General features: G+C 43.6%; 1 pseudogene; it reads left to right on the top strand.

Annotated features, from left to right (window-relative positions):
- Window positions 1-1,611: 1,611 nt before the first annotated feature.
- Window positions 1,612-1,742, top strand: LOC139032901 (5S ribosomal RNA; annotated as a pseudogene).
- Window positions 1,743-16,802: the final 15,060 nt, after the last annotated feature.

The raw sequence follows: 16,802 nt of genomic DNA, 5'->3' as shown, positions 1-16,802 counted from the left end.
TCCTTTATGTCCCTCTCTAATTGTTTTTCTCCAAATATGACCACCATCTTGACATCTAATAGCACAGATAAATTTTGCTTATTGTGAACTTTATATAAATGGATCATAGAGTGTGTCTTCTTTTATGACTTCTTTCATTCAACATCATGATTCTAAGATTCATTTCTATGGATGTATGCAGTTACTACTTGCTTATTCTGTGATGGCATATTCTATATGGGTACTATGGAATCAATACGAAGTTTATGTCCCCACTTTATATGTTGAAGTCCTAATCCCCAGTTTTATGGTAATTGAAGGTGGGGCTTTTGGGAAGTAATTAGGGTTGGATGAGGTAATAAGAGTGGGGCCTTCAGGATGAGACTAATGTCTTATAGAAAGGCCTAAAGCCTGAACAAGGAAAAGCCATATGAAAATATAGAGAAAATGGCTGTCTGCTAACCAGGAAGAAGGCCCTCACCAGACACCAAAGCTATCTGCATCTTGATCTTGGACTTCTCAGCCTCCAGAATTGTGAGAGGTAAATGCTTGTTGATTAAGACACCCAGATTATGGTGGTTTGTTAATGTAGCCCACACTGAACATGGGGATATACCACAACTCACTTATCTGTTCCACTCTCAATCCACTGGGCAGTTTCCAGTTCAGAGCTATTATGAAATGCACTGCTTCAAATCATCTAATATGTATGTTTTTCTTTTGGATTATATCCCCAGGAAGGGAAATTCTGGTTACATATATTTCAGTCTAGGTAGAAACTACCAAAAATTTTTCAAAGTGTTTAGATCAATCAATGTATCCAGCAAGAGTGTGATTCCAGTTGCTCCATATCCTTGCCAACACTTAATGTTGTCTGTCTTTTTAACTTTAGTCATTTTGGCAAGTGTATAGTGGGATCTCATTGTGTGTGTGTGTGTGTGTGTGTTTCTTTTATTTTGAGAAAATTGAAGATTCACTAGCAGTTGCAAGAAAGAATACAGAGATCCCACATATTCTTTACTTATTTCCCCCCAGGGGTGATATTTGTGTGACTATAGCACAATATCACAACCAGAAAACTGATCCTGGTACAATTTTACATTGATACATTTGTCAAATGTCACCAGTTTTACATGTACTTATCTGTGTGTGTGTTGTCTACTTTTATGTAATTTTATCATATACATAGACTCAGTAACCATCACCATAGTCAGGACACAGAATAGTCTATCACAAGGATCTCTCCTGCGGCCGTTTATATCCACTGCTACCTCTCTCCCTTTCCCACACTCCCTCCCCTGCAACCATTAATTTGGTCTCCATTTCTTTATTTGCTATTTCAAGAATGTTATATATACCATGAAATTAAAAGACACTTGCCCCGTGGAAGGAGAGTTATGACAAACCTAGACAGTATATTAAAAAGGACAGACATCACTTTGCCCACAAAAGTCCATATGGTCAAAGCTATGGTTTTTCCAGTAGTCATGTATGGAAATGAGAGTTTGATGACATAAAAGGCCGAACACTGAAGAAATGATGCTTTCAAATTGTGGTGCTGGAGAAGACTCTTGAGAGTCTCTTGGACTGCAAAGAGATCAAGCCAGTCAATCCTAAAGGAAATCAGCCCTTGTCTATGGCCATACCACCCTGAACGCGCCCGATCTCGTCTGATCTCGGAAGCTAAGCAGGGTCGGGCCTGGTTAGTACTTGGATGGGAAGTCAGCCCTGAATATTCTTTGGAAGGACTGATGCTGAAGCTGAAGCTCCAATACTTTGGCCACCTGATGCGAACAGCTGACTCATTGGAAAAGACCCTGATGTTGGGAAAGATTGAAGGCAGGAGGAGAAGGGGACTACAGAGGATGAGATGGTTGGATGGCATCATCAACTCAATGGACATGAGTTTGAGCAAACTCCAGGACATGGTTAAGAACAGAGGAGCCTAGTGTGCTGCAGTCCATGGGGTTACAAAGAGTCGGACATGACTTAGCGACTGAACAACAACAATATACATAGAATTATACAGTAGGTAAATTTTGAGATTTAAAAAAAAAACTTTACTTATTTATTTTTGGCTGCATTGGGTTTTAGTTTCAGCATTTGGAATCTTTTGTTGCAGGGCATAGGTTTCTTCTCTATTTGTAGTGCACTGACTCCAGAGCACGTGGGCTCAGTCGTTGTGACATGTAGGCTTAGTTGCCCCATGGCACGTGGGCTCTTAGTTCCCCAGCCAGGGATTGAACCCATGTCCCCTGCATTAGAAAGTGGGTTCTCAACCACTGGTTGTTGTTATTGTTCAGTGACCCCGTGAACTGTAGCCCACCAGGCTCCTCTGTCCACAGAATTTTCCAGGCAAGAATATTGGAGTTGGTAGCGATTCCCTTCTCCAGGGGATCTTCCCAACCCAGGGATTGAACCTGAGTCCCCTGAATTGCAGGCAGACTCTTTACCATCTGAGTCACCAGGGAAGCCCCTTAAGCACTGGACCACCACTTTTTTATACTTAGCATAATTCTCTTGAGGGCTATCCAAAGTATTACATGTATCAGAATCTTCCTTTTAACTGCTGAGTAGCATTCCGCAAAAGAGCTTTTGAAAAGAGAACAAGCATTCTTTCCCAAACAATCATAGTGGCTTAATTGAATTATTTTATATTCAAGAGACAATAAGCTAGGCTTTCATATGTTCTTTCATTTGTTTATTAATTCAACCAATATTTTTGAAGTTTCAACTGCATGCTGAGCATTGTGCTAGATCCTGGGCATACAAGAGACACAAAAGGGCTTCACATTGTAGGGGATTTTCTAGAGTCTACATGGGGAGATAGACATACATTTAATGAGACAATGCAATATTACAGATGCCAAGACAGTTATATATATATTTCATTTAGGAATGAAGAAGGAAATCACTGACTTTATGAGGGTGGGGATGGAAGATGAGTCTAGGAGATATTTTGAGGGGCATGACACATAAGCTAAGTCTTGGAAGATAAATGGTTTCCCTGATGGCTGTTGATAAAGGAGGAGAGAAGAGGAAAAGGGCTGTCAGAGCAGAAAGAGCAGCTTGGGTATCAAATGGAGGTGATAAGTCGTCTATGCTCACTTCCGATAGCTAAGCCTGAAAAGTGAGTGAGGGTGTTGAAGAGATGGAGAGTTGAGGAGTATTATCATCTTTCAGGAGCACAGTCTTAAGGCAGACATTCCCAAGCTGCTGCCCAGAAACCATCAGAAGAATCCTGATACTTCAAGATCTGTCGACTCCAGCCATGCTGACTTTGCAGTCCCTCAAAGACCCCTGCGTTAGACGTGGCCGAAGACAATTGCTCGAGTTACACAGCTTTTACACCCCTGTCTCGGGAACATTTACCTCTCAGTTGTGCACGGCCTCATGAAACACTCACACACTCATCCATCCACCTACTCTGATGTTAAACAGTAAGCTGCTTTTTATCCCCTTTGCCTGAAATGGAAGTGAGGAAGATTCTCTGAGTAATAATCATACAGGTCTTCTTGCTGCTCCTCCTATGGGACGGGTGTGGCCCCATGCCTCCGATCTAGTCCCTCCTCAAAGTGACCCTCTACTCTAAGGTAGGCATTATCATCATGCCCAGTTTTTAGACAAGAAAACTGGGGGTCAAGGTTGCAGAACTTATGAAAGTCAGGAGCAGGCTGTAGTGGCATGATTAGTCTCTGGAGTTCAGGGTAGAGGCAGCCTTGTGGACAAAGGGTATGGAGCTCTTCCTGAGAACTGAGAGTTCTCTAGGGCTATGGATTCAGCCAAGGTGGGGACAGCTCATCTGGAAGGAGGTGCTGCCAGGATGAGAGATCCGGAGAAGCATACTATTGCATCAAAGCAAGCTCAGTCTTCCTTTTAAGAGGCTAATAGGGTGAAAACACAGCCCTCACTAGTCTATGCATCTAAACCAACACCCTTGAACCAATCCTTCTGCTCTCATGACAGTTTTCAGCCCACGATTATTTCTCAATCATCTAAAGAGAGTCCATCACTTGCATATAAGAGTGAGGCAAAATCATACCCAAGGGGCATTTCTGAATATTGGCACATGCTGGCCCTACCTGGATTGTTCTGCCTTTTCCTCATACAGTTTCCTCTGACCTCCTTAGGACCCAGCCCATGGCCACCGCCACCCCCCACCCGCCCCCTATATTTACCTTGATTTCCCAGGCTTGTTCAGAGATCCTTTTTATGTGTTTGCAGAGAATTTTATATTTTTCCCTCTGAGTTCTGATCATAATTTATAACATTGTTATCTACTTAATAAACATCTTTTCAACTAAAATATAACTGTAGTAACATTGAGACAATGTTTAGTTTTGCTTATCATTTTATATCTGTGGTACAGAGCCTGGCACATGGTAGGTACTCAATAAACATCTCCTGAGTGGATGAATGAAAACCTGAGGGAATGAATAAATGAGTTGGCCACAGCTTCATCCAAAAGGACCAGGTGTCCTGTAATGACGTCAATTCCCTGCGACATCTTGGCCCCTTTGATGTTCTGGCCTGCCTGGACGCCCAAGGCATGATCTTTCAGACCAACTCATGAGGTTCCCAGGCTTCTGGGAGACCAGCCAAGCCCAGCCCCGCCGGCCTGGCAAGCCTGTATTTCAGTGCCTCGGTTTGATTTCCATCATCATCCATTGCAAGTGGGAGTTGTTGATTTTCTTTAATTAAGGCTGGAGGGATGGCTTCCTGAGTGGGTAATATATTTCCGGAGTTCAGCATTTCATCCGCACAGCCCACATTTCACTCAGAAATGGGGCAGATTCATTAAAAGAATGGCCAGACGGCTTCCTCTTTGGTTGCTTGTTTGCCTACGTTTAATGAATGAATAAATAACATGCCTATTCATTACCAACTTCTGGGTGGAAATAATTGCCGGGTTCCCTCATCTGCCTGGAATAACGTTCTTTGCGTTTGGAGCAACTTCTGCCTTGGTCGCTGCAGTATTTCCCCATCAATGGGCCACGGGCACCCTCCAGGGGCTGACGTTCACCTCCAGCTCACCTCTGTGAGAAGCACAGCCCTCTTGCAGGCCTCTAGGGTCCCATTTGGTGCACTGGGAATGCTCATTTCTGGAAGAAGACCCTAGGACCCTAAGAAGTAAATGAGACTGGTAGGTCCATTGATTCTCTGAGCACACCCTGGGGGTACCTGGGGCATGATAGTGTAATTACTACTAAGAAAGTCTAATTCCTGTGTACTTTGCCAAAAAGCATTTTTCAGACAAGAAAGTGCTCAGTTTTGTCTGCCTGTGATCGTGTGCTTAACTTCGGCTACAGGAAGCCTAGAGTGGGGTCATGGTGACCCTTGGTTGATAAAAGGGGCAAGTGACCCCTGGCACTTCATCATTCATCTCAATCACCTATGCCATGCATGGATTAAAGATTACCAGATCCAAATGGTACTGAAGGATTGATTTATAGGGCAACAATGAAGAAACAGACATAGAGAATAGACTTATGGGATATGGGGAGAGGGGAGGAGAGGGTGAGATGTATGGGAAGAGTAACATGGAAATTTACATGACCATATGTAAAATAGATAGCCAATGGGAATTTGCTGCATGGCTCAGGAAACTCAAACAGGGACTCTGTATCAACCTAGAGGGGTGGGGTGGAGAGGGAGATGGGAGGGAGGTTCAAAAGGGAGGGGATATATGTTTACCTATGGCTGATTCATGTTGAGGTTTCACAGAAAACAGCAAAATTCTGTAAAGCAATTATCCTTCAATAAAAAAGAAATAAATTTTAAAAAAAGATTACCAGATCCCTCGTCTCTATCTGGGTCTGTGCTAATGCTGCTCAAATGGTCTCCCAGCCTCTTCACAACTTTGCCAGTTTTATTCTCTTCATGGTTGCACGGTGGCCTCTCAAAAACACAGGTATCATCATCACGATCCCCTGCTGAGAATCCAGAGTTTCCCCATTGATTTCAGGATTCAGGACAAAGTCCTTTGCATGACCCACAGGGCCCTCCATGAGTGATCCAGCCCTCACCTGTCTTCCAGATTCTTGTCTGCCTTCTCTCTGTCCCACTTCATCATCTGCCTGCCACGTGAAATGACATGCAGTCCCTTGAAGGTATTCCAAGTTTCCCACCTCTAAGCTTCTGCCTACACATTATCCTCCACCTCTGCCCTGTGCCCATCAAGTAGGCTTTGAGATGCTAGATCAAAGACTACTGACTCAAATCCCTAGAGAGGATAGACAAATTATGTAACTTTATGATGGGAGCCATGCATAGGTGATAGGGAGTGGTGGGGAGTGCGACAAACTGGAGAATGCCTGCCCTTTCTAAAAGGCACAGCTAACCACTCTGCCACACCTAACTGCAGCACATTGGGGTGTGGACCCAGTCTTGTCAGATTGATGATTTTTCAAGAGAAATTGGGAATCTGGATTTTTATTTGACATCTTCCAATTTTTTAAAAGTGGGAGACTACTTCTTATTAATTTAATTTTTAAGATTGTGGTGGGGTGAGGGGCAACCAGAGTGGATCGAGGCTCTAAGCATAGATCGCAGAGGTTAATCCTTGACTCCTACCCAAATCTCTTCCTTGTCGTGGAAAGTTAGTAACAGGGAGCCTCCTTAGTGAAGCCATTGCTTCTTTGTGTCTGCCTTACAATTTATAGCTCAATTGAGTATTCCATGGGCCAATCTTTGTGTCTCTGGAAGTTATCATCATATATGGTGTATGTCATGCTTAGTACATGTAGGATGGATAGACAAATAATTGAAAGAAGAAATGAATAAAGACATATTTTTTCCTATCTGTAAGCTTATAAGTCACACCCACTTCAGAAAGACTGAGGGATATTGTCATACAGTTTTTAATGGTCAGGAAAAGAACAGTCTTACACAACCAGCCTTCAACTCTGGTCATAAAAGGAGTTGGCACCCATCTGTGAAAAGCTATTTGAGAGAGAACACTCAGTTCCCAGTCCAACTGCCTAAAAATATCCACCATCTTTTGGATCTGAAATCCCACTATTAACACCCAAATGATTGCAACATAGAATATTACCTTCGGAGTCCCCTTCCCTGGCAGGAAATGTAGGAACTATGGTCTGCTCCTGAGAGCTAATATAAAAATGTTCGAGGCCCTTTTCCCATTTATGTCTCAACTCGTGGCATGACCTTACACAACTTTCTTCCCTTCTTATGACCAAGTTGCCCATCTGTAAGGAGAAAATTGAGAACAGGTATTGTCTGAGGTCTCTATTATTCTTGACGTTTGATGTGAAATGAGATAAGTGCTAACTTAGAAACTCAAAGTCAAGAAGGAATTGGGTGAGTGAACGACATGGGCTGGGCGTAGAAGCCAACAATCCATGATTTTACATAAAATATATCCATTGTTTAGATGTCAGCAACTAAACATTTAAACAAGCCAACAAATCAAAAACAGTTGTAGCAAAACAAAACATCGATATTAACAATATTGGATCCATCTCTGAAGCAATCACTGGGGGCAGGGAGGATGAAAGCTGATTGGCTAAGCCTGCACTGCAAGTCCATTTCTCTTGAGATGATAATCTAAGTCAAAATCAGGAAAAATTACAGATACTTTCTATAAGCCATACATTGAAAAGAATAATATTACCAGGCTTCCTGCTGGTTTTTTCTTCCTAGAGTCATGGATTGTTTGGCTCAAAATGGCTTGATTTGAAGAAACCCATATACCTATTTTAAGTGGATCTTTCCTTCCCCACAGAGGATTTCTGCAGCCTCTTCTCAAGGAGGTGGTGGTCCTTAATGAGCCATGTACTCTCACTTCTAGAACTGCCAGTCACGGAGCAAGTCTGTTCTGGGAACCTCTGGTTCACTTCTCAATTATTCTGGGGAGTAGCTTTTGTTTATTTTCTTCTCTCCAAAGCATCTATATTTCATTCCTGCAACTTTTCCATATCAGCACAATCTGTGGTACTAGCACCAGATTCCCCTCATGCACTCTCTCCTTCCTGATGAACTCTATTTATACCAATATAATTTATTTTGGTTGCCTGTTTTCCATTTGGGAGATCAATACACATTTACATGAGAAGTGAGAGTATTTGCAGCCACATCAACTCTTGCTCAGACACAGGGCAGGCTGCTCAGTCCTGTCTTGCCGCGGTGGGATTGTCCAGACCTCATCTTCCCACAAAAGGGGAGAGATGGAGAGAGAGGAAGAGAGGGAGAAAGGGAGGAAAGAAAAGAAGGAAGTGGACAGGGAGGAGAAAAGGAAAGAGGGGGAAGGTGGGGGGTAAGGAGGGAAAAGAACAAAAAGGAAAAGGAAAGAAAAAGGTGGCCAAACTAGCTTTCCAGTTTTGTTGGCAAATGCTGAGCGCTTCTAGCCTTTGGTTAAACTTTTATCCAGGTTGCTGTATGCTGAGACCTGACTAGAAGTTAAGTCACAGATGATTTTGCTTCTATCGGTCCCAGGTAAAGCAGGAAGACACTACCAGCTCATGTGTGCACAAGTTTTAGCTGCCAATGGATGTTTCAAACAGCAGGCAGAAACTGACTGCATAACTCAAGTTTTCAGGATGCTGGCGTCCTTCCCACCTGTCATCATCCAGGGCATGATTTGGTTTCACTGATGCTGGATGGTCAGGACATTCAAGATGGCTATTCCCTTGCTCTCTGTACACCCCCTGCTCATCTAGGCCCCGGTTCACTCACATAACTATTCAATCCTCTTAATTATAGGGCATAATCAGTAAGGCAGAAGAAGAGGGCGACAGAGGATGAGATGGTTGGATGGCACCACTGACTTAATGGACATGAATTTGAGCAAGCTCTGGGAGTTGGTGATGGACAGGGAAGCCTGGTGTGCTGCAGTCCAAGGGGTCACAAAGAGTAGGACAAGACTTAGTGACTGAACAGCAATCAGTAAATGCCTAGGTGCGTGTCCCCTGTCCCAGCCACTGGTTTTCCTAATAACTATTGAACCAATGAGACATCGATTCCCCCATAAATGGTAAGCTTCTCTCCCCAGTAGTGAAGATTGCTTCCATGTCCTTGCACTGTCTGCCGTGCATGGCGGGGTGTCTCTCCAGGAACTGTGATTTCGACGTGTAAGATTTAGAAGTGTAAGACATGTAATACTCGTTCAATAAACTGTTATTGTCTCTGTTGCCGTCTCCTGGCTCCTTCAGATTCAAGGCTGGGCAACTATAAGACTTATAGGTCTTTGGGGTGCAGTCCTTCAGATATTCTCAACAGTGATGGGTTTGAGGGCCAAGTCCTCCTGACGTGGACCAAATCCTGTGTACCTAGGGGTTGTGGGGAGAGACAGTCCTTTTGTTTAGACTCAATGGCCCTCTTTCACTTCGTTCTCACTCTAGACACTGCCTGCTTTTTAAAGAGGAGCAGATGGTTGTAGCAGGCATTTTTCCAAAGAGAAGCCAGCCAGGTCTAGCACATGTGGTCAATCAGAGGAGTGAGGAATTAAGAGTCATGGTTTGACGCTGCTTCTCCAAGCTTCCACCCAGGCCTGTAATTCTGTCCTCAGAGCTGGCTGTGGCATTTCAATTGATGGGGAAGTTGTGGTTAATTTAATCAACGGAACTGTATATTTGGTGCTCCATCTGGATGAAAACACAGCTTCACACATCAAATCAGATATAGAAATCAATTCTGAATAATTGAATATGTAACTATATAAAAGAAATTGGAAAGAAAATAAGAGACCATATGTATAAACTTGTGATGGGAGAGACCTTCTTAAACTAGACAGAAAATCCAGAAGCTGTAAAATAGATGATAGAACAACAGATTACAATTTTTTAAAAACCTGCTCAGCCAAAGACCACATGAAAACAAAAGGCAATATTAGATACAAATTGAACATTTGCAATACACGTGACTGACAAAAGATGAATATTCCTAACAGCTAAAGGGCTTCTATAGCCCAATAAGAAAGAAGATAAACAACCCAGCTTAAAATTGGGCAAAACACATGAATAGGAACAAGCAAATTGTGAACAGGAGGCCATTAAACCTACGAACATTGGCTCAATCCCACTGATAATCAGAAAAAGGTAAATGAAGATAAGCATGTGGCATCATCCTTCTCCTATTTGTGGTATAATTGATAGATTGATATGTGCCAGTGTTGGTCAGGGTGTGTGTATGTGTGTTGAGTCGCTCAGTCATGTCCGACTCTTTGCAACCCCATGGACGGCAGCCCGCCAGGCTTCTCTGTGCATGGGGATTTTCTAGACAAGAATACTGAAGTGGGTTGCCAGGACTTCCTCCAGGAGACCGCTCCAACCCAGAGATCAAACCCAGGTCTCCTGCATTGCAGGCGGATTCGTTACCAACTGTGCCACCAGTTGGTGAATGTGTGGAGGAATGCAATTACACAACCCCATGTGAAACTCATTGGAAAAGACCCTGATGCTGGGAAAGATTGAAGGTGGGGGGAGAAGGGGACGACAGAGGAAGAGATGGTTGGATGACATCACTGACTCAATGGACGTGACTTTGAGCAAGCTCTAGGAGTTGGTGATGGACAGGGAAGCCTGGTGTGCTGCAGTCCATGGGGTCACAGAGAGTTGGACACGACAGAGCGACTGAACTGAGCTGAACTGATGTACAACTGGGGGCTTCCCTGGTGGCTCAGATGGTAAAGAATCCACCTGCATTGTGGGAGACCGAGGTTCTATCCCTGGCTTGGGAAGATCTCCTGAAGGAGGGCACAGCAACCCACTCCAGCATTCTTGCCTAGAGAATCTCCCTGGACAGAGGAACCTGGTGGGCTACAGTCCATGGGGTCACAAAGAGTCGGACACAACTGAGCGACTATGCACAGCACATGTACAACTGGTTGAAACTGCATAGGCCTTTTGCAATATAATTCTAGCAATATTTATTAAAATTCAATATATTTTTACCATTAGGGCCAGCAATTCTTTTCTGGAAGTACATATTCCAGAAATAAAAGTTGTACAAAGGCTTGTTTGTAGAAGGACACAGAGGCAGATGAGAAAATGAGAGAGGCTGAGAACCGTTCTGAATGTCTATCAAAAGGAAGAAGACTTAATAAAACATAGTAAACCTACAAAACAATATGATAGCAGTCATTTAGAAGAATGAGTCAGATCTATAACAAAAAGCAAAGAGGAAACGATTTATTTAGCTTAGTTCATGATACGGACAGTGGAGGTTCAGAGCCCGCCCACCTGGATTTGCTTCTCCTCCTTCAGCATTGATGCCTCATGTGGTAAAGACTCTGCCTGGAATGCAGGAGGCCGGGTTCGATCCCTGAGTTGGGAAGATCCCCTGGAGAAGGGAATGACTACCCACTTCAGTACTCTTGCCTGGAGAATCCCAGGGACAGAGCAGCCTGTGGGATCAGCCCATGGGGTCACAAAAGAGGTGGACAGGACTGAGCAATGAACACTTTCACTTTGTCATTTATTAGCTTGTAAGGTGATTAGTGTCACTGTGCCTAGGTTCCCTCTGTCAGCTGGGAAAACTACTGGGGAGATTAGAAGACTTATTCTGTAAATTGCTTAGAACTGTGTCTGGTACCTAGTAAGGTTTAACAATTGTTAGGTATTATTATTCATGATGCATGACTCCACTTTTTGTGATGCAGTTAAAAAGAAAGAAGAAAAAAAAGAAACCTATCCATAGATATAGATATTCCTAGTGCTTGAGTGAGGGGCAATGTACCAGATTTAGGACAAATGAGACTTAAAGGGGAAGATGAATCACTTATCACTACAGTCTCGCTATTGAAATGTTACAACCAAGACAGTTGATATTCAGCAGTTAGGCATCCTTTGGGCTATAGCAGTTGAGGAAATCCTGAAATATTTGTGTACCAGTCAGGAAACAATGTCCCTGCTAGCCTGACCATCCAGGGCTCTGTCCTAGAGTCTCTCCCTGCAGCCTTCCCCATGATCCAGCAGTGAAAGGGTTATTGCTTTGTCTGCCAGCTCCCTGCTCCAGGCTCAGGCTTTGAGCCCTTGTCTATCATAGTTGTGTATTCTGAAATTCGCCCCTAAAGACAGAGATGTGCTTAATAATGTGATTTAAAAATAAATCAATAAACTGTAACACAGGATATAGTGCAAGCCTCCATTTCTGCATCTTGGTGATCTTCACCAAAGCCCAGGCTGACTTGTGTGATTTGCAAACTGCTCCCCTCTCCACCCTCAGTTCCTCCTGACAGTGATATTCAAATTACTCTCCACCTGAAGCTAGCATGGTAAATAATTGAACCTCTGAAAGAATATTAAAGAACTTAAAAAACCCACCTTAAATATTACCTTCACACGCTTTTACTGCAACCTACAGGGTGTCTTCCTGAGATTCACTGCTCAAAACCTCTTGAGCCCCAGAAGTCTTTTAGAATAATACCAGGAAATGAATACCTACCTGGTAATGCATTATAATTTCTAGGTCTGGCTGTGGATGGAAGCCAAGCCCAGGTTTGTACAAGTTGGAAAAGGATGAAATGTCCCTGGCTCCAAATAAACAGCAGTGCCAATAAGAGATTTTAATGTGCTTTATCCCCAGAAGCCTGGAAGAAGTGAGCAGAAAGATTAGATAATCAGTCTGAGAGGGCAAAGCAAGCCCCTCTAAGCTGTCTTTTTGTATGGGGGTGGGGAGCAGTGGGAAAAAGGGGGAAGCTTCTGTTTAAAAACACTGGTGACCCTGTTTCAATCCTGTAAACTATGTGTCAGGATTTCTGAGATACTCTGAGGGGACCCATTTCACACATGTGGAAACTGAGGTAGAAGGAAGGTAACTGTCTTGCCAACAGGTCTCAAAAGCAATACACCCTGGTAGGCAGGATGTGAAAGCGGTTGCCTCTGTCACCAAAGTCTTCACTCATCCTCTAAAGAGGTGTTTTCTTCTCTAGGAAACAGAGAGCCACAGAAATGATGGCAAGACAGGTCGGTATCTGAGTTGTTTTAGGATCAGGTTCATTTGCTGCAGTCCCTGGATTAAATCTGTCTGGTCAAAGCTATAGCTTTTCTAGTAACCATGCATGGATGTGAGAGTTGGACTATAAAGTAAACTGAGCGCCGAAAATTTAAACTGATGCTTTTGAGCTGTGGTGTTAGAGAAGATTCTTGAGAGTCCCTTGGACTGCAGTGAGATCAAGCCAGTCAATCCTAAAGGAAATCAGTCCTGAATATTCGTTAGAAGGACTGATGCTGAAGCTGAAGCTCCAATACTTTGGCCACCTGATGCAAAGAACTGACTCACTGGAAAAGACCCTGATGCTGGGAAAGATTGAAGGCAGGAGGAGAAGAGGATGACAGAGGATGAGACGGTTGGATGGCATCACTGACTCAATGGACATGAGTTTGAGCAAGCTCCAGGAGTGGGTGATGGACAGGGAAGCCTGGCGTGCTGCAGTCCATGGGGTTGCAAGGAGCCGGACAAGACTGAACAACAACTGAACTGAAATGCATTAAAAATTAGTCCACTTCCGGGTGAAGTGATTTCTAGTTCATGATGTGTCTCAGTTAATTCAGGGCTGGCTGACTCCTTTGTTCATTTGGCAAAGCTTAGTCCTCCCCCAGCAGCACACATATATACCTGCCTTTTTCTGGCCATATTTACCTACCCTTTGCCATTGCTTGTGTGGGGGAGTGACTTTGGAATGAAGATACCACAAGGACACCAGGAGTTCCCACTGTGCGCTCCAGTGTGGGATTGAAGTGAGAGGAGAAGGAGGAAAGATCCCGTGGGCCCCTGGTGCTCCTCAGAAGAGATGTACCATGATTATATTTATATAGGACAGCGATTCTTCACCTCCTGAAATGCAATACAATGTTAGGCAAAAGTTCATTTGTATGCTCCAATTTTCTAGGAGAGACTTTTCCTGGGGGTATATTTCTTCAAATTCTCAAGGTGATCTGTAGCCCCCAAGAGGTTAAAAACTGACTGTCGTGGGGGTCTCTCAAGCAAATGTTAGGACATCCACCTCCATTCAGCCCTTTTTTACCTTAACATATATTAATTCTTCCTACGGGGGAGTCCAGGTTGGGTGCAAGGACTACTATGGGGCATCAGACTGATGTTCCCTCTTTTATGGAGCTTGCATGTGAGTTAGAGAGACAGACATTAAATAATTCACCTGATGGCTCATTAATAGGATGGTGTGAAGAGCTTCAAGAAATAAGGACAGAGAGCAGTGGGGATGTTTCCTGGTCTAGTCTGGTTAGGGATGGATTCCTTGAGGTGGTGATATTTAAGCTGAGCTCTGAAGCATGAATAGTTGGGAGATGAAGGGAGAGCTGAGTAAACAGTGCTCTAAATTCTGGCTACTCCAAATGGGGTCTTCAGACCAGCAGCATCACTTGGGAATTGGTTAAAAATGCAAAATCGTAAGCCCTTTTCATGGATGCAGTAAATAAGAATCTGAAGTTTTTAACAAGATCCCCAGGTGATTTATATTTGCATTGAAGGCTGAGAAGTGCTGCTCTGAAGAGAATGAATAGCATCTGAGGGACTGCCAGGAAGGTCGGGTGTTGTAGAACTTGGAGAGAAAGAATTGGTGATGGTAGAGATGAGGTTGGAGAGAGGCAGGTACAGACTCCATCAGATTCTCGTAGCCATCTTGAGCAAAAAAGAAATATTTGAAGGCAAAGAAATGATTAGGCTTTGGGCAAGAACTTTCAAAATCCTAATTTGGTAGCTTGAGTGAAGGGGTTGTATATACACAATGAGTGTGGAAAATAGCAAATACTGTGGTTATCCGTCTTCCCTACCACATTTACCACATATCACCTCCGTTTCCTCATCTGCAAAATGGGGATAACAAAGCCTCTATTTCAGGGTTATTGGCTTCCCTGGTGGTTCAGGCAGTAAAGAATATGCCTACAGTGCAGAAGACCGGGGTTCGATCTCCCGGTCGGGAAGATCCCCTGGAGAAGGAAATGGCTGCCAACTCCAGTATTCTTGCCTGGAGAATTCCATGGACAGAGGAGCCTGGCGTGCTACAGTCTATGGGGTCACAAAGAGTTGGACACTACAGAGCGACTAACTTTCACTTCACTTCACTTTGGGATAGTTTAATGGATCATTGCCTATGACATTCATAGATTAGGGTTTGATGTACAGAAAGTATTTCATAAATGAGTTTGCTTCTCACTGATTCAACAGATATTTGTTCCGGTTCTTCATCTTAAGCCCTTGAAATAGGAGCTGAAGATGCCTCAAGGAACAAGTCGTGACCTATAGCCTCAGGGAGCCAGCATCATGGTGGCATACCTGGGGACTCAGACAGGCCATTAGAATACAGTGATAGGCATGAAGGCAGGGGAGTAGAGGGTGCTGGAGGAGCGAACACGAGATGGAAAACATAGACTCCGGGGAGCTTGTGCACTGCCTCTTGGAGGAAGGGATGTCTAGGCTGATCCTGGAGAATCCTGGGAGCTGGAGCAGGTAGCCCCAAGAAGAGGGAGGTGAGCATGAGACCTGCAGAGGCGCGGACAACATCCAGAATCAAACGGGGAACCCAATGGGAAGATGCAAGCAGAGAAAGAAAGCCCATGAACAGAGGATTCAGACAATGAGAAACCTGAATAGCCCTGTGACTGGAAGCACAGCTCAGACACTTTCCTATCTAGAGAAATGCAAAGAGAAGCCCTGAGCTGCTCCTATCCATCAGAACGGCAGCGCAGTAAGACGAGGCAGCGGCCAAGGAGCACGGACCTGGGAACCCTCCTTCCTTCCTGGTGGGGATGCAAACTGGCCAGTCCATTCAGAAAAGCTGTCTGGTGGGATTTGGTGAACTTAGGCATGCAGCCTATCACCCGTGACTCTCTCTCCTATGTGTACACCCTGGGAGGGTTCCCAGGTAGATTCATAAAGGGATGAGTTTATAGCATCAGGTTTGTTTGTACTATCAAGAAATTGGAGGGAACCCAGGTGTCCATCATTAGGAGACCGGGTAAATAAAATTTGACAAGTGCATGTTACAAAAAAAGCATACAGCATAAGGAATTCACAAGCTAAATATATAGAAAGCAACACAGATAGATCTTAAAACAGTGTTGAATGAAGAAAACCTCAGGATGTGGGTTATAACACAATGCTGTTTATGCTAATTAAAAACACATTCACAATCAAAATAACTCTGCATATTCTAGAGTATTTACAAATACCTGTCAAGCAGATGAGAGAGGCAAATGATATTGGGGACTAGGTGTACAGGGGAAGAAATAAATGAATAATACAATAAGACAGGGGCCATCCATTGACCAAGTATGATGATGTGCCATGGGCTAGAGAACATGATTAATTCAGTTCTGTGCTCCTGGGATCCAGTAAACAAACAATCAGTCAATAAAAGGAAAATAAAAAGGATGGGAATGAAGTGTTTCAGGCAGAGAGAATAACAAGTATAATACAAGTACAGTTTCCAGAGGTCGAAGAGAGTGTGATGCATTCTGGACATAGAAGAGTTCGGTAAGGCTGGAACAACCCCTGTAAGGACAGACCAGACTCTTGAGGGTCCCTGAAGCCATGCTCAATAACCGATATTTATCTTAAGGTCATAGGGTATCACTGAAGGGTTATAAGGGATATGATTCTGTTTTCAGTCCAAACTCTAGCAACCAGAGAACAAGGCATTCAGCTTGAGTCAGAGGCTCAGAGCATTTATTTGTATTCACATGGTGTATTTATCAAGTGTTAATGAAACAGGCTTTGGGAATCTTAGCATCCAAATTATGGACTTAATTTTTTCCCACTTTTAAACAAATTATGAGGCAGTTGTTGACATTTACATCAGTAGCAACACGTAAGAGGCAATGCACAGTCATACTTTTTATGTGACC

Source organism: Odocoileus virginianus, chromosome 33 (genome assembly GCF_023699985.2).
Source record: "Odocoileus virginianus isolate 20LAN1187 ecotype Illinois chromosome 33, Ovbor_1.2, whole genome shotgun sequence".
Lineage (NCBI taxonomy): Eukaryota > Metazoa > Chordata > Mammalia > Artiodactyla > Cervidae > Odocoileus > Odocoileus virginianus.
Note: the sequence above shows the minus strand (reverse complement) of the source record. Positions and strands in the feature narration are given on the sequence as shown.